Here is a 26,480-nt window from a genome sequence, read left to right on the forward strand (position 1 = left end):
ACTGTCTTAACAACCTTTCCACAGGTGCATGTTCAGTCATCGTTCATGGTTCATTGAACAAGCATGGGAAACAGTGTTCAAACCCTTTACAATGAAGATCTGTGAAGTTATTTGGATTGTTACGAATTATCTTTGAAAGACATGGTCCTGAAAGAGGGACGTTTCTTTTTTCCGCCGAGTTAATGTGTTCTGTATGTCAAAACCTGAAGAAGACTTTTAATTTGATATTTTTTTTACACACATTTTACATTCAGCCTCTATCTAGCAGTGCCCGTCTACAGACCAAAGGTTGAGATGAGAAGTTTATAATTTTATTCTTAGACATATGTCTTAGTGTTCTTTAGTGATGTTGTAACTGCAGACCTGTTCCAGGCCTTATAGACAGACTTCCACGAGCTGAAGAGACGAGCTGAAGAGACGAGCTGAAGAGACGAGCTGAAGAGACTAACTGAAGAGACGAGCTGAAGAGACGAGCTGAAGAGACGAGCTGAAGAGACTAACTGAAGAGACGAGCTGAAGAGACGAGCTGAAGAGACGAGCTGAAGAGACAAGCTGAAGAGACGAGCTGAAGAGACGAGCTAAAGAGACAAACTGAAGAGACGAGCTGAAGAGACTAGCTGAAGAGACGAGCTGAAGAGACAAACTAAAGAGACAAGCTAAAGAGACGAGCTGAAGAGACAAACTAAAGAGACGAGCTAGAGAGACGAGCTAAAGAGACGAGCTGAAGAGACGAGCTGAAGAGACGAGCTAAAGAGACGAGCTAGAGAGACGAGCTAAAGAGACGAGCTGAAGAGACAAACTAAAGAGACGAGCTGAAGAGACAAACTAAAGAGACGAGCAGAAGAGACGAGCTGAAGAGACGAGCTGAAGAGACGAGCTGAAGAGACGAGCTGAAGAGACGAGCTAAAGAGACGAGCTAAAGAGACGAGCTGAAGAGACAAACTAAAGAGACATGCTGAAGAGACGAGTTGAAGAGACGAGCTAAAGAGGCGAGCTAAAGTGACGAGCTGAAGAGACAAACTAAAGAGACATGCTGAAGAGACGAGCTGAAGAGACAAACTAAAGAGACATGCTGAAGAGACTAGCTCAAGAGACGAGCTGAAGAGACGAGCTAAAGAGATGAATTCAAGAGACAAACTAAATAGATGTGCTAAAGTAAACAGAGCTCTCTCACTGTGCCTAATAGACGTTGGAGAAGGACTTAGTCAGAGGAAACAGAGAGCATGTGTGTGTGTTTGTGTGTGTGTTCGTGTGTCTGCATGCTTGCGTGCGTGCGTGCATCTGACTGTATGTGTGTGTGTGTGTGTGTGTGTGTGTGTGTGTGTGTGTGTGTGTGTGTGTGTGTGTGTGTGTGTGTGTGTGTGTGTGTGTGTGTGTGTGTGTGATTCTGGGCACCTCTACAGTGGAGACCCCATGGAGTCAGTGAGTGATGGATTGAAGTGAAGAGGCGATGACTGTCTGAAGGGGTTGTGAGTGGTTAAGAGGATAGGGGTCTATTCAGGAACTGGAGTGGTGAGATGCCCACTCAATCCACTCTGATAGGACAAGGAGACGCTGGACAGACAGCTGGCCCTTTGAATGAAGGATAGGTATAGGTTGTCAAAAGATGGAAAAGCTGCAACGTCAAAATGGTGAAGGAGCAATGATTTCTCCTGATTTCCATCACCCCCCTCTCTTGATATTGGGTCTCCAGATGCACTGGCATATGGGTAGGGTGTCATTAGCGGAACATTCCACCCGGATCGATTCCGGGGGGGGGATGACTGACTGAGACATTTGATTAGTCCGTTGTGGGAGGTAATCCTGTGGAAAAGGCCTGATGGGATTCCCACAGTTTGAGAATTCCCAAAACGGAAATGGATGCTCCTTCTCCCTGGTTCCCACAGAGGCTGTGTATGTGTGATGATCCCACTCTAATAAAAGAAAATAACCTCACCACTCCTCCAGACCCTCCCCCTCTATCTTACCTTCCTACTGTACTTACTGGAGGAGCAAGGGATAGTTAGGAGGGCAATGGTTAAATAAAGGTGAAATAAAAAATAAAATAAAAAAGGGAGAGCAAAAAAAGAAAGAAAGAAATAAAGAGCGTGGGGCCTGGTCCAAAGTAGTGCACTAGACAGGGAATTTACATGTGTATTTTATTTCACCTTTATTCAACTAGGCAGGTTACGAACAAATTGTTTTTTACAATGACGGCCTACCGGGGAACAGTGGGTTAAAAGGATCTCTACAGATCGGTGTCCCAGCCTCGGGATGGTTGAGCTAATGTGCGCTAATGTGAGTAGCATGATGTTGTAAGTAACAAGAACAAGGACATAGACATATCTGATATGGGCAGAAAGCTTACATTCTTGTTAATCTAACTGCACTGTCCAATTTACAGTAGCTATTACAGTGAAAGAATACAATGCTGTTTTGATTTTATTTTATTTTATTTTATTTGGATCTCTTTTAGTCCCCATTTGGACTAATCTTCCAAGAGTCCTTAATAAATCCTCTTGAGGATAGGGAGACGCTAGCGTCTCAACTGGCCAATTGCCAGGGGAAATGCAGAGCGCCAGATTCAAATAAAATGCTATAAAACTCAAACTTTCATTAAATCACACATGTAAGATACTCAATTAAAGCTACACTCGTTGTGAATCCAGCCAACGTGTCAGATTTTAAAAATGCTTTTCGGCGAAAGCATAAGAAACTATTATCTGATAGCATGCACCATCTGCACCAGTAGTAAACAAAAGAGGTAGCGTAGCAGGCGCTACACAAAACGCTGAAATAAAATATAAAACATGCATTACCTTTGACAAGCTTCTTTTGTTGGCGCTCCAATATGTCCCATAAACAACACAAATGGTCCTTTTGTACGATTAATTCCGTCCATATATATCGAAAGTGTCAATTTATAAAGCGCGTTTGATCCATAAAAAAACAGCTTAGAAAAACGCAACGTCACTACAAAATATTTCAAAAGTTGTCTATAAACTTTGCCAAAATATTTCAAACTACTTTTGTAATACAACGTTAGGTATTTTTAAACGTTAATAATCGATCAAATTGTAGACGGGGCAATCTGTATTCAATACATGAACGAAAAGAAAAAAGCTCTGCTCTTCACGTCTTGCTCAACTCACAAAAGTGTGCCCCGTTCCAAGTTGATCTACTTCCTGATAAAACAAAGGAATAATCTCAGCCATATTCCAAAGACTGGCGACATCGTGTGAAAGCGGTAGGATCTGAAAATAGATTGCTATTAAATATCCAATGGCAAAGACAATATAGGGAAGAGAGATAAAAATATAAAAAATCTGAACAGTTAGTCCTCTGGGTTTTGCCTGCTACATAAGTTCTGTTATACTCACAGACATGATTCAAACAGTTTTAGAAACTTCAGAGTGTTTTCTATCCAAATCTATTAATAGTATGCATATCTTATATTCTTGGCAAGAGTAGCAGGAATTTTAAATTGGGCACTCTATTTATCCAAAGTGATAATTCTGCCCCCTAGCTTTTAAACATTAAAATACAATTTATAATACGAACACGTTTTCACATATAACACACTATTACACACATACATAATTTACTCATTTTAGGTTTAATTACATACAGTCGGGAGGATCTACTGAATATATAAGAGCAACGTCAACTCACCATCATTACGACCAGGAATACGACTTTCCCGAAGCGGATCCTGTGTTTTGCCCATCACCCAGGACAATGGATCGGATCCCAGCCGGCGAACCTAAACAACGTCGCCGTAAAAGGGGCAAACGAAGCGGTCTTCTGGTCAGAGTCCGGAGACGGGCACATCGTGCACCACTCCCTAGCTTACTACTCACCAATGTCCAGTCTCTTGACAACAAGCTTGACAGAAACAAGCATCTTTCTGGTAAGAAGAGGGGCGGGGGGGGTATGCCTTTTGATTAACGAGACGTGGTGTGATCATAACAACATACAGGAACTCAAGTCCTTCTGTTCACCTGACTTAGAACTCCTCACAATCAAATGTTGACTTCATTATCTACCAAGAGAATTCTCTTCGATTATAATCACAGCCGTATATATTCCCCCCCAAGCAGACACATCGATGGCCCTGAACAAACTTTATTTGACTCTATGTAAACTGGAAACCACATATCCTGAGGCTGCATTAATTGTAGCTGGGGATTTTAACAAGGCTAATCTGAAAACAAGACTCCCTAAATTCTATCAGCATATCGATTGTGCAACCAGGGCTGGTAAAACCCTGGATCATTGTTATTCAGCGACGCATATAAGGCCCTGATCCGCCCTCCTTTTGAAAAACCTGACCACGACTTCATTTTGTTGCTCCCAGCCTATAGACAGAGACTAAAACAGGAAGCTCCCGCGCTCAGGTCTGTTCAACGCTGGTCCGACCAATCTGATTCCACGCTTCAATACTGCTTCGATCACGTGGATTGGGATATGTCCGCATTGCGTCCAACAACAACATTGACGAATACGTTGATTCGGTGAGCGAGTTCATTAGAAAGTGAATTGGCGATACCGTACCCACAGCAACTATTAAAACATTCCCAAACCAGAAACCGTGGATTGATGGCAGCATTCGCGCGAAACTGAAATCGCTAACCACTGCTTTTACCCAGAGCTAGGTGACCGGAAACATGACCGAATACAAACAGTTTAGCTATTCCCTCCGCAAGGCAATCAAACAAGCTAATAAGCGTCAGTATAGAGACAAAGTAGAGTCGCAATTCAACGGCTCAGACACAACAGGTATGTGGCAGAGTCCACAGTCAATCACGGATTACAAAAAGAAAACCAGCCCCGTCGCGGACCAGGATGTCTTGCTCCCAGACAGACTAAATAACTTATTTGCTCGCTTTGAGGACAATACAGTGCCACTGACACGGCCCGCTACCAAAACCTGCGGACTCTCCTTCACTGCAGCCGACGTGAGTAAAACATTTAAACGTGTTAACCCTCGCAAGGCTGCAGGCCCAGACGGCATCCCCAGCCGCGTCCTCAGAGCATGCGCAAACACAGCTGTGTTTACGGACATATTCAATCAATCCTTATCCCAGTCTGCTGTCCCCACATTCTTCAAGAGGGCCACCATTGTTCCTGTTCCCAAGAAAGCTAAGGTAACTGAGCTAAACGACTACCGCCCCGTAGCACTCACCTCCGTCATCATGAAGTGCTTTGAGAGACTAGTCAAGGACCATATCACCTCCACCCTACCTGACACCCTAGACCCACTCGAATTTGCTTACCGCCACAATAGGTCCACAGACGACGCAATCACAACCACACTGCACACTACCCTAACCCATCTGGACATGAGGAATACCTATGTGAGAATGCTGTTCATCGACTACAGCTCAGCATTTAACACCATAGTACCGTCCAAACTCATCATCAAGCTCGAGACCCTGGGTCTCGACCCCGCCCTGTGCAACTGGGTACGGGACTTCCTGACGGGCCGCCCCCAGGTGGGGAGGGTAGGTAACAACATCTCCTCCCCGTTTATCCTCAACACTGGGGCCCCACAAGGGTACGTTCTGAGCTCTCTCCTCTACTCCCTGTTCACCCACGACTGCGTGGCCATGCACCCCTCCAACTCAATCATCAAGTTGGCGGACGACACTACAGTGGTAGGCTTGATTACCAACAACGAGATGGCCTACAGAGAGGAGGTGAGGGCCCTCGGAGTGTGGTATCAGGAAAATAACCTCACACTCAACGTCAACAAAACAAAGGAGATGATCGTGGACTTCAGGAAACAGCAGAGGGAGCACCCCCCCTATCCACATCGACGGGACAGTAGTGGAGAGGGTAGTAAGTTTTAAGTTCCTTGGCATACACATCATGGACAAACTGAATTGGTACACCCACACAAACAGAGTTGTGAAGAAGGCGCAGCAGCGCCTCTTCAACCTCAGGAGGCTGAAGAAATTCGGCTTGTCACCAAAAGCACTCACAAACTTCTACAGATGTACAATCGAGAGCATCCTGTCGGGCTGTATCACCGCCTGGTACGGCAACTGTTCCGCCCAATACCGTAAGGCTCTCCAGAGGGTAGTGAGGTCTGCACAACGCATAACCGGGGGCAAACTACCTCCCCTCCAGGACACCTACACCACCCAATGTCACAGGAAGGCCATTAAGATCATCAAGGACAATAACCACCCGATCCACTGCCTGTTCACTCCGTTAACATCCAGAAGGCGAGGTCAGTACAGGTGCATCAAAGCAGGGACCGAGAGACTGAAAAACAGCTTCTATCTCAAGGCCATCAGACTGTTAAACAGCCACCACTAATATTGAGTGGCTATTGCCAACATACTGTCTCAACTCCAGCCACTTTAATAATGGAAATTGATGTAAAACATTTTTCACTGGCCACTTTAAACAATGCCACTTAATTTAATGTTTACAAACCCTACATTACTCATCTCATGTGTATATACTGTTATCTATTCCATCTACTGCATCTTGCCATCTTTATGTAATACATGTATTTATTTATTTATTTTTATTTCACCTTTATTTAACCAGGTAGACAAGTTGAGAACAAGTTCTCATTTACAACTGCGACCTGGCCAAGATAAAGCAAAGCAGTTCGACACATACAACAACACAGAGTTACACATGGAGTAAAACAAACATACAGTCAATAATACAGTAGAAAAATAAGTCTATATACAATGTGAGCAAATGAGGTGAGAAGGGAGGTCAAGGCAAAAAGGCCATGGTGGCAAAGTAAATACAATATAGCAAGTAAAACACTGGAATGGTAGATTTGCAATGGGAGAATGTGCAAAGTAGAAATAAAAATAATGGGGTGCAAAGGAGCAAAATAAATAAATAAATAAAATACAGTAGGGAAAGAGGTAGTTGTTTGGGCTAAATTATAGTATCATCATGTACCATTAGCCACTTTAAACAATGGCACTTTTATGTTTACGTACCCTACATTACTCATCTCATATGTATTTACTGTACTCGATACCATCTACTGCATCTTGCCTATGCCGTTCTGTACCACCACTCATTCATATATCTTTATGTACATATTCTTTATCCCTTTACGCTTGTGTGTATAAGGTGGTTTTTGTGGAATTGTTAGGTTAGATTACTCGTTGGTTATTACTGCATTGTCGGAACTAGAAGCACAAGCATTTCGCTACACTCGCATTAACATCTGCTAACCATGTGTATATCACAAATAAAATTTGATTTGATTTGATTTGAACATAATGACCCAATATATAAATACTCAATCTAAAAAATATTGATTCTTCATCTACTATAGTCCCACAACATTTCTATGTATTACATTTAAAATAATGTTTAAATTTATATATTGAAAAGTTTCTGGTTTTCTCAGTGAATTTATTCAATTTCTTTATTGCTCTAAATCGAAATGTTATTTTGCCTATTTCTCTTTTCTGTCTGGATAACGCATAGATGGTGGACAATCTATTCCTAGTATTTACGGAATGTCTGACTCTTGTCTTTTTCAATTATCTTGTCGATTGATGACCAACCAAGAACATTGCGCATGACTGCAACAGAAGAACCATATCTCCACCTTAAAACAATCCTTGCTGCTTCATTCTGTGTATTCTGCAGCCTCCTAACTTCACTTGATGATGCATTTCCCCAGACCACAGAACAGTAGTTCACCTGACTCTCAATTAATGCTTGTGTTATTTGCTGAATAATTTTTCCTGGTAAATATTTTGCTATCCTACTGATTATGCATGCTGTTTTAATAATTGTTTTACATAGATTAGTTATTTGAGACGACCATGATAAGCAGTTGTCTAGCTGCACTCCCAATAGTTTGGTTTCTGCCACTTCTTCAATATGTACTCCTCCCATACTTAATTGTATCCCATGCTGTTTTGGCCTTTTCCTCGTGGAACAGACCAACATAACTTGGTGTTTAAAACAAGTTTGTTTTGGCAAACCCACTCCCTGATATTCTCCAAATCTCCTTGTAAAGCCTGCTGTACCTGTTGAACTGATTGTCTTGCTGCATAAATTGTAGTATCATCTGCAAATATAGTAGCTTGAGTTTCAGCTAAGGCATAGGGAAGGTTGTTGGTATATATTAAATAAATGCCCTGCGGTATTCCACAGTTTAACACATGAGGGGAAGAAAATTAACCATTTATTTAGGTGTACTGTTTCCTGTCAGTTAGATATGACTGTACCCAATTCAATGCTACCTCCTTAAAACCATAATGCATTAATTTTGTCAAAATTATTTCATGATCGACTAAATCAAATGCTGCACTGAAATCTAAAAATAGTACAAACATGCCATTATCCATAGCATTGAGCCACTGGTCAGTCATGTCAACCAATGCAGTGGTAGTGGAATGGTTTTAGCGATAAGCATGCTGATTGGCTGTAATCAGATCAATCTTTTCCATGTACTCCCATATTTGTCTACTCACAATACCCTCCAATATCTTACTGAGTGTAGGGAGTAGACTAATCGGTCGACTGTTGGCAGGAGTAATGGGTTCTTTGTGGTATTTCGGAATAGGACACTTCGACAAACTTCAAAGTGTTTCCTTTCAAATGGTATCAAGAATATGTATATATATATGTATATATTTTTGGGTATTTCATTTTAGGGTATGTCATTTTTTACCTTGTCATCTCAGGGATTAAATCCAGCAACCTTTCGGTTACTGACCCAACGCTCTAACCACTAGGCTACCTGCCACCCCAAGGGTGCCATTTGGTACGCACTTAGAGGGAGAGCGATAGAGAGATAGAGAGGGGGTGCATTAAAGTGATAGAGACAGACTGACTCATTTATCATGTGGCAGACCTAATCACTCATTCCTGTCTAGTCATATCCACACAAACGGCAGGAACGTGAGCGACCCCTCATATGGAAGATGTCAGCCACTCGAGGGGTGTAGGCCCAAGGAATTCTAATGGAAAATAGGTCACCATCTATGTCTGAGATGGGACGAGAAGAAAGGGAGGAATGTGCAGAGAAAGGGAAAAGAGAGATCAAGGGTCTGGCTAATGTAATTAAATGACAGCAGGGGAGGAGATCCTGCTACTGATCTTGGTCAGGCTAGTGTTGGATTCACAAGTGAGCCCTCAGCACATGGCTAACGTCTGCACTGAAGAGGGTTACGAGCTAGGACTGCTAACATGCTGGATAGCTAAACCTAGTTTTTAGCATATTAACACAGTGGCTAAGTAAATAAAACATATACAGTGGGGCAAATAAGTATTTAGTCAGCCACCAATTGTGCAAGTTCTCCTACTTAAAAAGATGAGAGAGGCCTGTAATTTTCATCATAGGTACACTTCAACTATGACAGACAATCCAGAAAAAATGCAGAAAATCACATTGTAGGATTTTTAATGAATTTATTTGCAAATGATGGTGGAAAATAAGTATTTGGTCAATAACAAAAGTTTATCGCAATACTTTGTTATATACCCTTTGTTGGCAATGACAGAGGTCAAGTCTTCACAAGGTTTCCACACACCTTTTTGGCCCATTCCTCCATGCAGATTTCCTCTAGAGCAGTGATGTTTTGGGGCTGTTGCTTGGCAACACGGACTTTCAACTCCCTCCAAATATTTTCTATGGGGTTGAGATCTGGAGACTGGCTAGGACACTCCAGGACCTTGAAATGCTTCTTACGAAGCCACTCCTTCATTGCTCGGGCGGTGTGTTTGGGATCATTGTCATGCTGAAAGACCCAGCCACGTTTCACCTTCAATGCCCTTGCTGATGGTAGGCTTTGTTACTTTGGTCCCAGCTCTCTGCAGGTCATTCACGAGGTCCCCCCGTGTGGTTCTGGTATTTTTGCTCACCATTCTTGTGATCATTTTGACCCCACGGGGTGAGATCTTGCGTGGAGCCCCAGATCAAGGGAGATTATCAGTGGTCTTGTATGTCTTCCATTTCCTAATAATTGCTCCCACAGTTTTGTGACTGTTTGAGGTTGTGGACAAGTTTATTTTATACTGATAACAAGTTCAAACAGGTGCCATTAATACAGGTAACGAGTGGAGGACAGAGGAGCCTTTTAAAGAAGAAGTTACAGGTCTGTGAGAGCCAGAAATCTTGCTTGTTTGTAGGTGACCAAATACTTATTTTCCACCATAATTTGCAAATAAATTCATTAAAAATCCTACAATGTGATTTTCCAGATTTGTTTTTCTCATTTTGTCTGTCATAGTTCAAGTGTACCTATGATGAAAATTACAGGCCTCTCTCATCTTTTTAAGTGGGATAACTTGCACAAGTGGTGGCTGACTAAAGACTTTTTTGCCCCACTGTATTTATTAGCATGCTAACACACTGGATAGCTAATCAACGTTGCTAGCATGCTTAGACTCAAGCTGGCTAATCAAAATATATATCTATTTGCATGCTCACATGCCAGCTAAGTTAACTGAACAAAACAGCTATGTATTAGCATGCTAACGCGCTGTCTTGCTAACCAAAGCATCGATATCAATGGACACGAGTTGCACACAGTCGTGTTCGGTAGGCCTAGGACATGATCTGCAGACATTAATCTCTAACATGTAGGCTTCCGAAAGTTGTAGCGTCTATTCATTGTATTACATATCTAACATGTCTACTTCCAAAAGTTATAGCATGTCTGTGTAACAGATGTAAATCGTACTCTCCTTGCGTTGTGTTTTGTCCAAATAAATCACATCAGCCAGTGGTCCCAGTTGAGCATAATTTATTTCTGTTGCTGTTGTTAAATGGGAAACAGCACGTTAGTTGTGCAGGGCTTAACGGTATTGATGGCTGTCGATGGTAAAACCTGTAGCATGAAGACAACTGTGTTAGCAGTGATCTTATGTGACCATTGTATCGTTGTATGCTAGCTAACACACTTATTTACAGCAATCATATACCAAGCACATTCCAGAAAGCCCCCCAATCCCTAACAGGTACCATATACCCACACATGTATAAATCAGTAATGTACAGTAAACTTGTACACATTGTAAAATAGAAAATAGAAAACAGTATTCAGAACGTGACCTACCCCTTGCATCACAATTTCATACTGGGAAGACCTGACGTTCGCGATCTTCCCCTATCTGCAACCGGGGCCAATCACAACACGCCTTATTGTCATCAGAGTTGAACCAACCAATAAGAATGCTTGAACATTAAATACACCTTTCTTTAGATGCAAGTGGAAACATAAGCAACCCTGTTACATTTGTTCATTGTATCACATATTTAACATGTCTGCTTCAGAAAGTTATAGCATGTCTGTTCATTGTATCACATATTTAACATGTCTGCTTCAGAAAGTTATAGCATGTCTGTTCATTGTATCACATATTTAACATGTCTGCTTCAGAAAGTTATAGCATGTCTGTTCATTGTATTTTATATCTGCAGTGTTCAGTACCAAACTGAACACAACCCACAATTCACACTAATTTAATTAGAGTATCCGATTGGATTATAGACAGGAAATGAATGAGGGGGAGGTCTATACTGGACAGTTTATGAGCAGGCAGGGGCATTGGGTTAACTGTGAGTATTTTCAACATGTAGACAGATATTCCATTGATGCAGCATTTGTTTCTTGGACAATGGCGCAAATGTCCACAACAGCAGGACTCCCTCTTTATCTTGTTGATGGCAGTGGTCTGCACTGTGTGTGTGTGTGTGTGTGTGTGTGTGTGTGTGTGTGTGTGTGTGTGTGTGTGTGTGTGTGTGTGTGTGTGTGTGTGTGTGTGTGTGTGTGTGTGTGTGTGTGTGTGTGTGTGTGTGTGTGTGTCTTACCAGGTAAATACAAGGAAGATTGGTCATTGTGCTAAATGCCCCCTCTCTCACACACGAACACACACACGCACACATATACACACACACACACATCAAGCATGCCACCATTTTGTTCTCTCATGACAACTGGTGTTTATGTAACAGTGACAAAGTCCTAGAATCCTGACATGTGGCTTTGGCGTGTTGTTTTGAATAGACACTGACTAAGGTATGTGTCACAATTTATGAATTGCAGTGACAGTGCCATAGCGAGTGGCTATTCTTGGCTACGCTGTACTGTCGTTGGGGTTCTGTGTGCGGTGTGTGCTGACCTAGCAGGTGGTTTTCATTCTTGTGTGTTGTTGTGGGGCTGTAGTTGTGGTGGTGGATGGTGCACCATAGCAGGTGTCTTCCTCTCGGCAGTAAAGTTTGTTATTGTTTGGCCTCATGCTCGTGGTTGCCGTGGCAGGTTGCTGTCTTTGCGTTGTAGCGAGAGCTATTTTAACGGAGGTGTTAAGTTATAGCGGCTAGGATTAAGGTAAATTAAGTTAAATTGGGATGTGATTGTTTGTCATAATGAGGTATGTGGAGGGATCTGTGGTGATTTGCCTTATATCTTATTTGTTTAATTGTCTTATCTTTTGGTCATGTAACATGAAATTGTCAATTTTCTAGGATCATATTATGATTTGATATAAAATATGACTGATGAGGCGTGTCATAGTGGCTTCCCAGTCTTTTGTTGTGTGGTGCGTTTTAACATGGTGCTATTCTTAGGGGGTTGGTGGCAGCAGTAGAGGATGTCACATGTCAGGGCAGAGGCCCCTTAAATGGTACAGTCGGAAACAACATATCAATCACTCTCTGGGAGAAGAGTTCCCCAACAGCACAGGGCCGCCAAAAAACAAACCTTCTGTTAACCAACAGAGAGGTTATGTCCCAAATGGCTCCCTTTGTCCTACTGTATATAGTGCACTACTTTTGACCAGAGCCCTATGGTGCAGCACGCATAGACATCCCTCAACCGTCTGTTAAATGTAGCACCCCAGATTCTAACATAGATGTGCTTGTTATGTATACCAACTCTAACCTATACAAACTCTGACTTATACTAACTCTAACCTATACAAACTCTGACTTATACTAACTCTAACCTATACAAACTCTGACTTATACTAACTCTGACCTATACAAACTCTGACTTATACTAACTCTGACCTATGCAAACTCTGACTTATACTAACTCTGACCTATACAAACTCTGACTTATACTAACTCTGACCTATACAAACTCTGACTTATACTAATTCTGACCTATATAAACTCTGACTTATACTAACTCTGACCTATACCAACACTGACTTATACAAACTCTGACTTATACTAACTCTGACCTATGCAAACTCTGACTTATACTAACTCTGACCTATACAAACTCTGACTTATACTAACTCTGACCTATGCAAACTCTGACTTATACTAACTCTGACCTATACAAACTCTGACTTATACTAACTCTGACCTATACGAACTCTGACTTATACTAACTCTGACCTATACAAACTCTGACTTATACTAACTCTGACCTATACAAACTGACTTATACTAACTCTGACCTATACAAACTCTGACTTATACTAACTCTGACCTATACAAACTCTGACTTATACTAACTCTGACCTATACATTGGGAGATGACTGTGAGGGTGGGGAGTGGAGGGAGAGGTTTTTTCAGGGGGGGGGGGGGGCTGTAGGGGGGTCTCGGATGGTTGAGGGGCAGCTCTTGGGAACTGTGGGGGGATCTTGGATGGTTGAGGGGCAGCTCTTGGGAACTGTGGGGGTGTCTCGGATGGTTGAGGGGCAGCTCTTGGGAACTGTGGGGGTGTCTCGGATGGTTGAGGGGCAGCTCTTGGGAACTGTGGGGTGGTCTCGGATGGTTGAGGGGCAGCTCTTGGGAACTGTGGACACGACACGGATGGTTGAGGGGCAGCTCTAGGGAACTGTGCGGGGGATCTTGGATGGTTGGTGGCCTGGCGGTTGGGAGTTTGTGCAGATAGGGGCGCTTGACCCTGGTTGCTCCTGTGGGTCGCTCTGGATGGGAGTGTCTGCTAGATGACTGAATGTAATGTAAATGTTGAGTGGCTTTACTGCAGGTAGATTGTATGTTTTAATATTCAATCAAAATAAATAAAGAATCAGACCGAAACAAACTCTGGCAGCTCCATCGCCCCTCAACATTCCATAACCATCCCATAACCATCCAACCTCTTGGCATTGGTTCTGTCTTCCATCTCCCTGGCAACCACGCTCAAAACAAACCATCTGTCATATCTCGCCGCTGTTCGGTCGCTGTTTGACAGTGCTTGATGTAATGCTGTAATTAGGTGTTAGAATTCCAAGTGTCCGAGTTGTCTTGTACCTGTTAGGTCCAAAGGGTTAGGCAAGAAAAAAGTGAATTTAGATGCTTGTAGATGGACACAAGAGGGACTACTTTTTGATTTATTGCCTGTTGGGTTAGTTATGCATGTGTTTAGTTATCTTGTGTGGATGTGGACAATAGCTGTGCTGAGGCGTCTGTGATAAGGCCACAGGCTGTAGCTGTCGCTTGTCCTTCCTCTCTCTCTCTCGTCCTGTTTGGCAAGTGGCCACCAACACACAGTCCCTGAACATCCTTTATCCATAACCAGAAACCACACCTTGGCTTTCCAATGGGCCTATATAGAACTGGATCTCTCTCTCTCTCTCTCTCTATCTCTCTCTCTCTGACAATATTACTCTCTCCCTCAATCTCTCTCTCTATTTCCCTCCCTCTCCCTCACATCCATTCTTCTACATGCTAATAATATCTATAACTTATTATGCAGGCCTACAATTGCTTACCTTCACATTCCTCTGTTGCTCTACAGACAAAATTTGAATTAAAGTCAGTCAACAGCATGGTGGGAAACAAGCATTATTTCAATGTCACATGGGGGTGTCTCTGTGGGTATACTGTCCGGTCATGGCCGAGTTAGTCGGCTTTCTGCTGTGTTGTTGTCCCTGACCCTGACTGAGGCCAATCTGTGCTGAACACACAGCTGCAGGAGCACAAACAGAGGCCACCTCAGCCTCTCAGCCCCTCAGCTCCTCTCATTCCCTCAGCCCCTCTCAGCCCAACAAGCCTCTCAGCCCCTCTCAGCCTCTCAGTCTCTCAGCCACGGTCAAAAAGGAGAGGGAAAGAAAAGAGGAGAGAAAAAGAAGATTGTTTTTGGAACAGGATGTGGAAAAAACTTAACTTCTTCTTTACCTCTGTACGGAAATCTCTTATTTCCTGCCGATTCAAGGTTGCATGGATTGTATTAGGTATTCCAAAAACTGGGCAGAACACAGAGGGTTTTTTTCTCAGTCGGTGGGAGACAGGCCTTTTAATTAACAAGACATGGAAGAAGAAGAAATAAATAATACTGAAATGTGAAATTGTTTTGTAAAACGTTGCCACGTTACTCATGACTTTTGTGGGGAAAAACCTAACTGATGCAGAATTCTCTGTCTCGTCGTAAACTTCAAGGAAATGATTCAGTCCACCTACTGGACAGCATGTCCCTACATCTTCTAACTTTGAGCCACCAGAAAGACAGAAATACAATGGCAAACTGAAGACCCCCAGTCCGCTGGGCCCATAATACCACCCTGTTCAGTGACGTAGTGGTCAAACATAATTGGTGGGAAAACGCTAATCGCCATTCGTGGTGAGTAAAGTACCGCTCCATATACTGGTGGGTAAACTCTTACAGAAAATGAAAAAGGTGAGTAATGGGCATTTACGTGCATTCACCATCCACCACACCACTGGTCCTGTAGTGTTATGACTGGTCCTATAGTGTTATGACTGGTCCTGTAGTGTTATGACTGGTCCTGTAGTGTTATGACTGGATATGTAGTGTTATGACTGGTCCTATAGTGTTATGACTGGTCCTGTAGTGTTATGACTGGTCCTGTAGTGTTATGACTGGTCCTGTAGTGTTATGACTGGATCTGTAGTGTTATGACTGGATATGTAGTGTTATGACTGGATATGTAGTGTTATGACTGGATATGTAGTGTTATGACTGGTCCTATAGTGTTATGACTGGTCCTGTAGTGTTATGACTGGTCTTATAGTGTTATGACTGGATCTGTAGTGTTACGACTGGATCTGTAGTGTTATGACTGGATATGTAGTGTTATGACTGGATATGTAGTGTTATGACTGGATCTGTGGTGTCATGACTGGTCCTGTAGTGTTAGGACTGGATTTGTAGTGTTATGACTGGTCCTATAGTGTAATGACTGTATCTGTAGTGTTATGACTGGATCTGTAGTGTTATGACTGGTCCTGTAGTGTTATGACTGGATCTGTAGTGTTATGACTGGTCCTGTAGTGTTATGACTGGTCCTGAAGTGTTATGACTGGATATGAAGTGTTATGACTGGATCTGTAGTGTTATGACTGGATCTGTAGTGTTATGACTGTATCTGTAGTGTTATGACTGGATCTGTAGTGTTATGACTGGTCCTGTTGTGTTATGACTGGATCTGTAGTGTTATGACTGGATCTGTAGTGTTATGACTGGTCCTGCAGTTTTATGACTGGATCTGTAGTGTTATGACTGGATCTGTAGTGTTATGACTGGATCTGTAGTGTTATGACTGGTCCTGTAGTGTTATGACTGGTCCTATAGTGTAATGACTGGATCTGTAGTGTATGACTGGATCTGTAGTGTTATGACTGGATCTGTAGTGTTATGACTGGATCTGTAGTGTTATGACTGGATCTGTGGTGTCATGACTGGTCCTGTAGTGTTAGGACTGGATTTGTAGTGTTATGACTGGTCCTATAGTGTAATGACTGGATCTGTAGTGTTATGACTGGATCTGTAGTGTTATGACTGGTCCTGTAGTGTTATGACTGGATCTGTAGTGTTATGACTGGATCTGTAGTGTTATGACTGGATCTGTAGTGTTATGACTGGATCTGTAGTGTTATGACTGGTCCTGTAGTGTTATGACTGGTCCTGCAGTGTTATGACTGGATCTGAAGTGTTATGACTGGATCTGTAGTGTTATGACTGGATCTGTAGTGTTAGGACTGGATTTGTAGTGAATGACTGGATCTGTAGTGTTATGACTGGATCTGTAGTGTTATGACTGGATATGTAGTGTTATGACTGGATATGTAGTGTTATGACTGGATATGATCCATTTTTCATTTTCCATTGGTTTTGTCTTGTCTTCCTACACACCTGGTTCCAATCCCATTCATTACATGTTGTGTATTTAACCCTCTGTTTCCCCTCATGTCCTTTTCAGAGATGGTTTGCTGTATGTAAGTGTGTTATTTTGTTCTGGTGTGCGATGAGTTTTACACCCTATCATGTTATTTTTGTATACTCTGGTTTTCGGAGGTTTTTTAAATGTTTATTTAACAGCTCTGTTTTTACCAACACGCAGCGCATTACACATATTAGTTGCTGAGAGAGAGATGTATAGTGTTAATAGTGCTAGTGAGTGTGTGTGTGTGTGTGTTTGTGTGTGTGTGTGTGTGTGTGTGTGTGTGTGTGTGTGTGTGTGTGTGTGTGTGTGTGTGTGTGTGTGTGTGTGTGTGTGTGTGTGTGTGTGTGTGTGTTTGTGTGTGTGTGTGTGTGTGTGCGTGTGTTATTAGTATTATTATAATTATTATTGTTATTATTTTTATTATTGTTAATATTACTGTTATTAATGTTGTTATTTTTACTACTGTTATTATTATTATTGTTGGTTACTACATCAAAAGGATGCACACACACACACACACACACATAGTTGTGTGATGATGTTATAGATGGTAAATCTTCTATATGACAGGTAAACTGAGGCATCTCGAAACCCCCTCCAGCCCGAATGAACGTCTGTAAATCATGTAACAAACAAACACACTTGAAGCGGAGCAGAGCACCGACACACAACAGGCACGCATCGTAAAACCAGGTGTGATGCAGCCTGCGGCACTTACAGCAGGCCTGCGGTGTGTGTGTGTATGTGTGTGTGTGTGTGTGTGTGTGTGTGTGTGTGTGTGTGTGTGTGTGTGTGTGTGTGTGTGTGTGTGTGTGTGTGTGTGTGTGTGTGTGTGTGTGTGTGAATGACATCATCTCAACCACAACTCAACACAGCCACTACTTAGGCACAACGGTCAAACCGTGAGTCTTGACTTAGAATGTGGGCCTTATTAACAGACGTCATGATGAAGGTGTTTGTGTTTGGTTAGGGCTCTTGTCTGGCATTAGAAGATAGGCTGTGTTAAATTAAATGTCTGATGGTGTTGGGTATCTGGTGGCATTGTGTGTGAAATCTGGAGGCGCAGCTGCGTGTGTGTGTGCCCACAAGCACGTGTCTGTGCATGTGTGTTTATGCGTATCTGTTTTTGCCCACACATGTGCATGCCCTTGTCCATGCGTATTTGAGTCTGTGTGAGGAAGAAGAGAGAGTGAGAGAGAGAGAGAAAGAGAGTGATAGTGAGAGAGAGAGAGAGAGAGAGAGAGAGAGAGAGAGAGAGAGAGGGAGAGAGAGAGAGAGAGGGAGAAATAACAGAGAGAGTGAGAGAGAGCGAGGGGGAGAGAGAGAGAGAGAGAGAGAGAGAGAGAGAGAGAGAGAGAAATAACAGAGAGAGAACAAGAGAATGAGAGAGAGAGAGAAAGTGAGGGAGAGAGAGAGAGAGAGAGAGAGAGAGAGAGAGAGTTAGAGAGAGAGAGAGAGAGAGAGAGAGAGAGAGAGAGAGAGAGAGAGAGTGAGAGTGAGAGAAAGCAGTGGGGGAGACAGTGAGAGAGAGAGAGAGAGAGAGCGAGAGGGGGAGAAAGCGAGAGAGAGAGAGAGAGCGAGAGCGAGAGAAAGCGAGAGTAGGTAGGTCATTAAACAGGAGGTCTACCATGGCCTCTGTCCTCCATATGAGACAATTCAACCCTGCTGTGGGACTCAGCCCACTCTGTTGTTGTCCCCCAAAGCACCGTTGGCTAATCCAGGAGCTAGCATTGTTACTGGAGTCAGGCTCACGCTAATCCAGGAGCTCATGAGACTGATCCCCATTTTCTCTGCTTGGTAAGACACAGAGCCAAGAGACGAATGAGGACAGTCATCAACAACAAGGCAAAAAAGAAGAGGTGTTAGTCAGGAGGAGGACAGCAATGAACTCAGTGTGATAGGAGGACCAGACCAGACAAGGCCAGTCTGTGGTAGTGGGAGTAGGAGGAGGAGGTAGGAGTTGGGAGGAGAAGGGGAAGGTAGAAGTTGGGAGGAGAAGGGGAAGGTAGGAGTTGGTTTATCTCTCATCTGTTGATGGATTCCACTGGCCTGCCAGCCGTTTACACTCAGAGGGCCTAACACTAAATCCCAGCAGACACTGGATGAAACCAGAAGCCTGCTGCTTTGGCTTGGTGCTCTAAACAAACACACTGTGTGTGGTGGGTGGGTCCGTGTATGGGGGGTGGGTCTGTGTGTGGGGGGTGGGTCTGTGTGTGGGGTGTGGGTCCGTGTGTGGGGGGTGGGTCCGTGTGTGCGGGGGTTGGTCTGTGTGTGGGGGGTGGGTCTGTGTGTGGGGTGTGGGTCCATGTGTGGGGGGTGGGTCTGTGTGTGCGGGGTGGGTCTGTGTGTGAGTGTGTGCGTGCGTGAGGGGTGGGGGGGGGGGGTGGGGGAGGGGGGGTGCGCGTCTGTGTCACTCTCTCTTTCTCTCCTCTCCCTTTTTCCATCAACATCACTCCTGTACAGACCTTATCTCATGTCCAGCAGGTTGAACAAGAGGGCAACTCGGCTGGCAGCCTGTGTGGGAATGATCAGCTAGCAGCTGCTGAAGCTGTCTGCTTCCTTAAGCCACTCAGTAAACCGTGCCCATTTCCCAACGTAGATTAGTGTTAAACACTTCCTAGTACCCATCTGTATATATCACATTATGAAGATGTGATGTACTTCAGGCAGTGGTGCATTGATGTGTACAGAAAAATAATAGGAATTTGAATATGAAGTCTTGAATCTAATGTTATAACGCATTCTACAATACCACCTGTGTTTTGTGTTCAACTTGCGCAAAACTGACCTGTGTGGTTAAATATCATTTCAAAAACGTCCAAACGTAATCTGAAACACGTGACAGGTGTAGAGGGAGAGGCTAAACGGACACTGCTGACCTGTTACAAACCAAAGCAGGTCAGGAGTGTCCGTACAGCCTTTTCCAGGTATAGGCCTCATTTATTTACCAGGAAGTAGTCCCTCACTTACCAGGAAAGATGACATCACGTCCTGTTGACACACTTCAAATGTAATGTGACACATCTGGAAATTGTTAAAAGGTGGAATGGGGTACAGGGAGAGGGGAGAAGGTGTAAGGGCGAGGGAGGCAGGGGACGGGGGGCTTGTCTCTGAGAAGTGGGGTGCAGTGAAAAGAGAGAGAACGTTTTTAAGGGCATGTGCGCGCAGGGCTTAGAGTGTGGAGAATGAATTCCATTATAAGTGCAGGGCTGATAGGTCTGTCACACTCACACTGCAGTCACAGACCAGAGAACAGATAAAACCAAGGCCCTCTGTATACGCACACGCATACAAACACACACATACAAACACACGCACACAGAAACACTCTGCGTGACTCACTCTTCCTCTCTCTTTCCCTCCTTCCCACCCCTCTCTCCCTCTCCTCTTCTCCTTCTCACACACAGTGTCCTCCTCCCTCCATCCCTCTCCGTCCAGTTTACCTGACCAAAGCATAGCCATGCCACTGGCACCAATTAAACCATCTGGTGAGGTGAGAGAGAATGGATCTGCTTGGCTTGAGCCTGTCTAATCCCTGGGTCTGCTGAGACTATGGGTGGTCAGAGTCATTGGGCCCAGTCCGCAGCTGGAGATAGTTTTTTGGGGGAGGGGAGGGTGGTGGTAGGGGTGGTGGTCTGGTGGTCTGGCATGGCGGACTCGATTTACATCATGCAAGACTAGAGCCACATGCCAAAGCGCTGCATTGTATAGTGTTGTTTGGCCCCTGTGTCATACACACCCTGCAGAACGTACACGCACATGTACCATGCACAGACACAAATACACACACTCTCATACTCTCACATCCACACACCTCTCTCTCTCGCTCTCCCTCTCTCTCCTTCCCCCCTTTCTTTCTTTCTTTCTTTGTCTCTCTCTCCTCCCTCCCTCCCTCCCTCCCTCCCTCCCTCCCTCCCTCCCTCCCTCTCTCTCTCTCTCTCTCTCTCTCTCTCTCTGTCCCTCTCCCTCTCCCTCTCTCTCTCTCTCTCTCCCTGCCTGCCTGCCTGCCTGCCTGCCTGCTTGCCTGCCTGCCTGCCTGCCTGCCTGCCTGCCTGCCTGCCTGCCTGCCTGCCTGCCTGCCTGCCTGCCTGCCTGCCTGCCTCTCTCACTCCATCCCTCCCTCCCTCCCTCCACCTGTAAATTAGCTGTAGTAAATGAGGCAGTGGAGGCCTGTGTTTTAAAACACACCACACAAGAAGAGATTCTACCATTGTCCCGATGGCATAACAATGAGATTAACCTAAACTGTGCACACACCAGGAAGTAGACAAATGTGAGTAGATAAAAATAAACAATAATGAAGCCAATTGTTAAAGTGGCCATGACGAGGTTCACAGGAGTTATCTGGCAGGCTACACACACACACACACAGAGATTACACACACACATTACACACACACATTATGCACACACACACACATTACACACACACATAGATTACACACACACAGATTACACACACAGATTACATACACACACAGATTACACACACACTCCTACACACAAAGGAATGCGATGAACAGATTGTTGTGACAGGGGGAGAAGAAGTTCAACTCCTCTGAGCTGAGCAGCTGAAGTAGACATATGAATGTACCTCTGATACCAAGCCAAGGTCCTGGCTGGTTGTTGTGTTTGTGGTGATGATTTAATGATTGAACTGCCGATGAGGGAAGCACAGGGCTGTAGGTTCTCCCTAAAGGGGATCCTACTTCTCCCTAAAGGGGATCCTACTTCTCCCTAAAGGGGATCCTACTTCTCCCTAAAGGAGTTCCTACTTCTCCCTAAAGGGGATCCTACTTCTCCCTAAAGGGGATCCTACTTCTCCCTAAAGGGGGACAGCAGTAATGGTATCTCCCCAGTGTTGTTGGAAGGTTAATTAAAGGGCACTAAATTGTTGAGGGAATTCCTCTCTATTTCCACATGTGAAATGTGACCTGCGTGTGTGATAAAGCCCTCTGTTGTTTTCTCTGAATCCCCACTGGCCACACACACACATATATACACACACACACACACACACACACTTGCACACACGTGCACAGACACACACACTGTGGCCCAGCCAGCCCAGCCAGCCCAGCCAGCCACCCCAGCCAGCCCATCCAGCCCACCCAGCCCATCCAGCCCATCCAGCCCAGCCAGCCCAGCCAGCCCAGCCAGCGGTGAATGTGATTGAGGTTGTGTGGGATTTAGATAAGACTTAGAAGAGGTATGCATGGCTGGGTCTCAGACACTGGGTTGTGGAAGAGACTGAGGCTTGAGTCCCAAATGGCTCTACTGCTCTACTTTTGACCAGGGCCCAACTCTGGTAAAACTACTCAAATCTAGTGCACTATATAGAGGGTAGGGTGCCATTTGGGACACAACCCAGAGACAGACAGATTGGGACCAAGACAACAGTTTTATCCAGCCATCAACCCAGCTGATCAACACCGACAAACAGAGGATGAGACGAGGCTTTGTGTTGGCTATACATCCGTGGCTGTGTCTGAAATGGCATCCTATCTGGGGCACTACTTCTGACCAGGGCCCATAGGAGTGCACTATATAGGGAAGCAAATCCTATTTTGGACTAAGCCGTCTCCCACAGTATTTGATGTGTAGATACTGGAGTTTTCACTGTGACCTGACCAACTGGATAATGTTGTTCAGGAGTTGTAATCCTGCTTTATAAACAGGGAGGCAGGTAGCCTAGCGGTTAGAGTGTAGAGGTAGCAGGTAGCCTAGCGGTTAGAGTGTAGAGGTGGCAGGTAGCCTAGCGGTTAGAGTGTAGAGGTGGCAGGTAGCCTAGCGGTTAGAGTGTAGAGGTGGCAGGTAGCCTAGCGGTTAGAGTGTAGAGGTGGCAGGTAGCCTAGCGGTTAGAGTGTAGAGGTGGCAGGTAGCCTAGCGGTTAGAGTGTAGAGGTGGCAGGTAGCCTAGCGGTTAGAGTGTAGAGGTGGCAGGTAGCCTAGCGGTTAGAGTGTAGAGGTGGCAGGTAGCCTAGCGGTTAGAGTGTAGAGGTAGCAGGTAGCCTAGCGGTTAGAGTGTAGAGGTGGCAGGTAGCCTAGCGGTTAGAGTGTAGAGGTGGCAGGTAGCCTAGCGGTTAGAGTGTAGAGGTGGCAGGTAGCCTAGCGGTTAGAGTGTAGAGGTGGCAGGTAGCCTAGCGGTTAGAGTGTAGAGGTGGCAGGTAGCCTAGCGGTTAGAGTGTAGAGGTGGCAGGTAGCCTAGCGGTTAGAGTGTAGAGGTGGCAGGTAGCCTAGCGGTTAGAGTGTAGAGGTGGCAGGTAGCCTAGCGGTTAGAGTGTAGAGGTGGCAGGTAGCCTAGCGGTTAGAGTGTAGAGGTGGCAGATAGCCTAGCGGTTAGAGTGTAGAGGAGGCAGGTAGCCTAGCGGTTAGAGCGTAGAGGTGGCAGGTAGCCTAGCGGTTAGAGTGTAGAGGTGGCAGATAGCCTAGCGGTTAGAGTGTAGAGGAGGCAGGTAGCCTAGCGGTTAGAGTGTAGAGGTGGCAGGTAGCCTAGCGGTTAGAGTGTAGAGGTGGCAGATAGCCTAGCGGTTAGAGTGTAGAGGAGGCAGGTAGCCTAGCGGTTAGAGCGTTGGGCCAGTAACCGAAAGGTGGCTGATTTGAATACCAGAGCCAACAAGGTGAAAAATCTGCCGATGTGCCATTGAGCAAGGCACTTAACCCTAATTGCTGCAGGTGTGCCGTACTACCATGGATGATGGTGTAAAACAACACATTTCACTGCACCTATCTGGTGTATGTGACAATAATAAATACATGAATGAATATGGCCTTACTGACACACTAGAACATGACTATAAAGCAGTGCTGTAGTCGAAGACTCGGGTTCCACCAGTAGTGACGTTTGCATAATTCAACATACCAGTCATTAAAACAGCAAATGTTAGAAAGCTGTATTATCTAGTTAAATATGCAACAATGTCATCAAATTCAGCTTCAAAAACGGTTGGACTGCAGCTTTTAGCACTACCGAAGGACTTGTGACTTGACTCGAGTACAAACGACTCGGACTCAAACAATCGGGACTTAGGACTTGACTCGTGACTCGAGTGTAACGACTCGGACTCAAACACTAGGGACTTAGGACTTGACTCATGATTCGAGTGTAATCAAATCAAATGTTATTGGTCACATGCACATGGTTAACAGATGTTAATGCGAAATGCTTGTGCTTCTAGATCCGACTATGCAGTAATATCTAACAGTAATCTGACAAATTCAAAACAACTACCTTATACACACAAATACACAGAAATGTAAAGAGAGGAATAGAATATGTACATATAAATACATGGATGAGCGATGGCCGAACGACATAGGCAAGATGCAGTAGATGGTATAGAATACAGTATATACATATGAGATGAGTAATGTAGGATATGTAAACATTATTAAAGTGGTATTATTTAAAGTGACTAGCGGTACCTTTATTAAGTCAATTTATTTAAGTGGCCAGAGATTTGAGTCAGTATGTTGGCAGCAGCCTCTCTATGTTAATGATGGCTGTTTAACAGTCTGATGGCCTTGAGATAGAAGCTGTTTTTCAGTCTCTCGGTCCCAGCTTTGATGCACCTGTACTGACCAGCCTTCTGGATGATAGCAGGGTGAACAGGCAGTGGCTCGGGTGGTTGTTGTCCTTGATGATGTGGTTGATGTCCTTGGCCTTCCTGTGACATCAGGTGCTGTAGTTGTCCTGGAGGGCAGGTAGTTTACCCCCTCTGATGCGTTGTGCAGACCACACTACCCTCTAGAGAGCCTTGCGGTTGAGGGCGGTGCAATTGCCGTACCAGGTGGTGATACAGCCTGAAAGAAAGCTCTCGATTGTGCAGTGTTTTAGATGATAAGCCAAATTTGATAAGCCAAACTCTTGAGGTTGAAGAGGCGCTGATGCGCCTTCTTCACCACGCTGTCTGTGTGGGTGGACCATTTCTGTGTATAAACGACTCTGACTCAAATACTAGGGACTTAGGACTCGACTTGGAATCAAGTTTAGTTACTTGATTACATCACTGCTACACCACTGCTAAATGAGTTAAATGTTCACCTAAGAACACACATACACACTCTTACACAAACATATGCATAGTGTGAAGCTTTGGCCCCAGATCTATTCCAGGGACCCGTCTTGGATTAAAACAGGCTCAGAGATCAAAGGTCAGTCGGGACCTGAGGTCAGATGTCAGAGAACAAGGGAGACCCCTGCATTCCACACACACACACACACACACACACACACACACACACACACACACACACACACACAACCCTCTCTCGCTCTCCCCTTCTCTAAGGAAAACAGCCCGAAAATTCTTTATCTGTTGCTGTGGCCTTGGATTGAGGCGTTTGCACATCAGAAAACGACATGTTTGCCCCGTGCCTTCCGCATGGCGTACAGTAACTCTGTGTAGGCCTAGAAGAACACACATTTACTGGATCAAAGGTCTGACTTAAAAGTGAAAAGTAAAGTTATGTATGTTGTATTTCTGATGTATGTTTTCAACGGAATGGCTGATCATTTGTTTGAATCACATTCTGTAGCCAGCTGCACTCTGGAACAGGCAAGCACACACACACACACACACACACACACACACACACACAGAGAGAGATACACACACACTGAAGAATGAACGGTGGTACTGAATCATATTAGACAGCTGTAAAACATGGTAAAACATATTTGAGAATTTGCTTGAATTAAATTCCATTCCTATGAGAGAGCACTTAAAGTGTCAGAGATTTACACCCTTTATGGAAGGGGGATTTACCTGCAGTAGGAATCAGGCCTGTTGGCCTCATGTGTCCTACTTGACATGCCTGCAGTAGGAATCAGGCCTGTTGGACTCATGTGTCCTACTTGACATACCTGCAGTAGGAATCAGGCCTGTTGTCCTCATTTGTCCTACTTGACATGCCTGCAGTAGGAATCAGGCCTGTTGGCCTCATGTGTCCTACTTGACATACCTGCAGTAGGAATCAGGCCTGTTGGCCTCATGTGTCCTACTTGACATACCTGCAGTAGGAATCAGGCCTGTTGTCCGCATGTGCCCTACTTGACATACCTGCATTAGGAATCAGGCCTGTTGTCCTCATGAGTGCTACTTGACATACCTGCAGTAGGAATCAGGCCTGTTGTCCTCATTCGTCCTACTTGACATACCTGCAGTAGGAATCAGGCCTGTTGTCCTCATGTGTCCTACTTGACTTACCTGCAGTATGAATCAGGCCGGTTGGCCTCATGTGTCCTACTTGACATACCTGCAGTAGGAATCAGGATTGTTGTCCTCGTGTTTCCTACTTGACATACCTGCAGTAGGAATCAAGCCTGTTGGCCTCATGTGTCCTACTTGACATACCTGCAGTAGGAATCAGGCCTGTTGGCCTCATGTTTCCTACTTGACATACCTGCAGTAGGA

The 26,480-nt window shown here is 44.6% G+C and overlaps 1 protein-coding gene across 1 annotated transcript in view; it reads left to right on the top strand.

The window, feature by feature from the left end:
- LOC110510959 (rho GTPase-activating protein 7) overlaps positions 1-26,480 on the top strand; it is a 158,506-nt gene that overhangs the window by 14,540 nt on the left and 117,486 nt on the right.

Source organism: Oncorhynchus mykiss, chromosome 19, assembly GCF_057628025.1.
Source record: "Oncorhynchus mykiss isolate SJ-2025 chromosome 19, ASM5762802v1, whole genome shotgun sequence".
Lineage (NCBI taxonomy): Eukaryota > Metazoa > Chordata > Actinopteri > Salmoniformes > Salmonidae > Oncorhynchus > Oncorhynchus mykiss.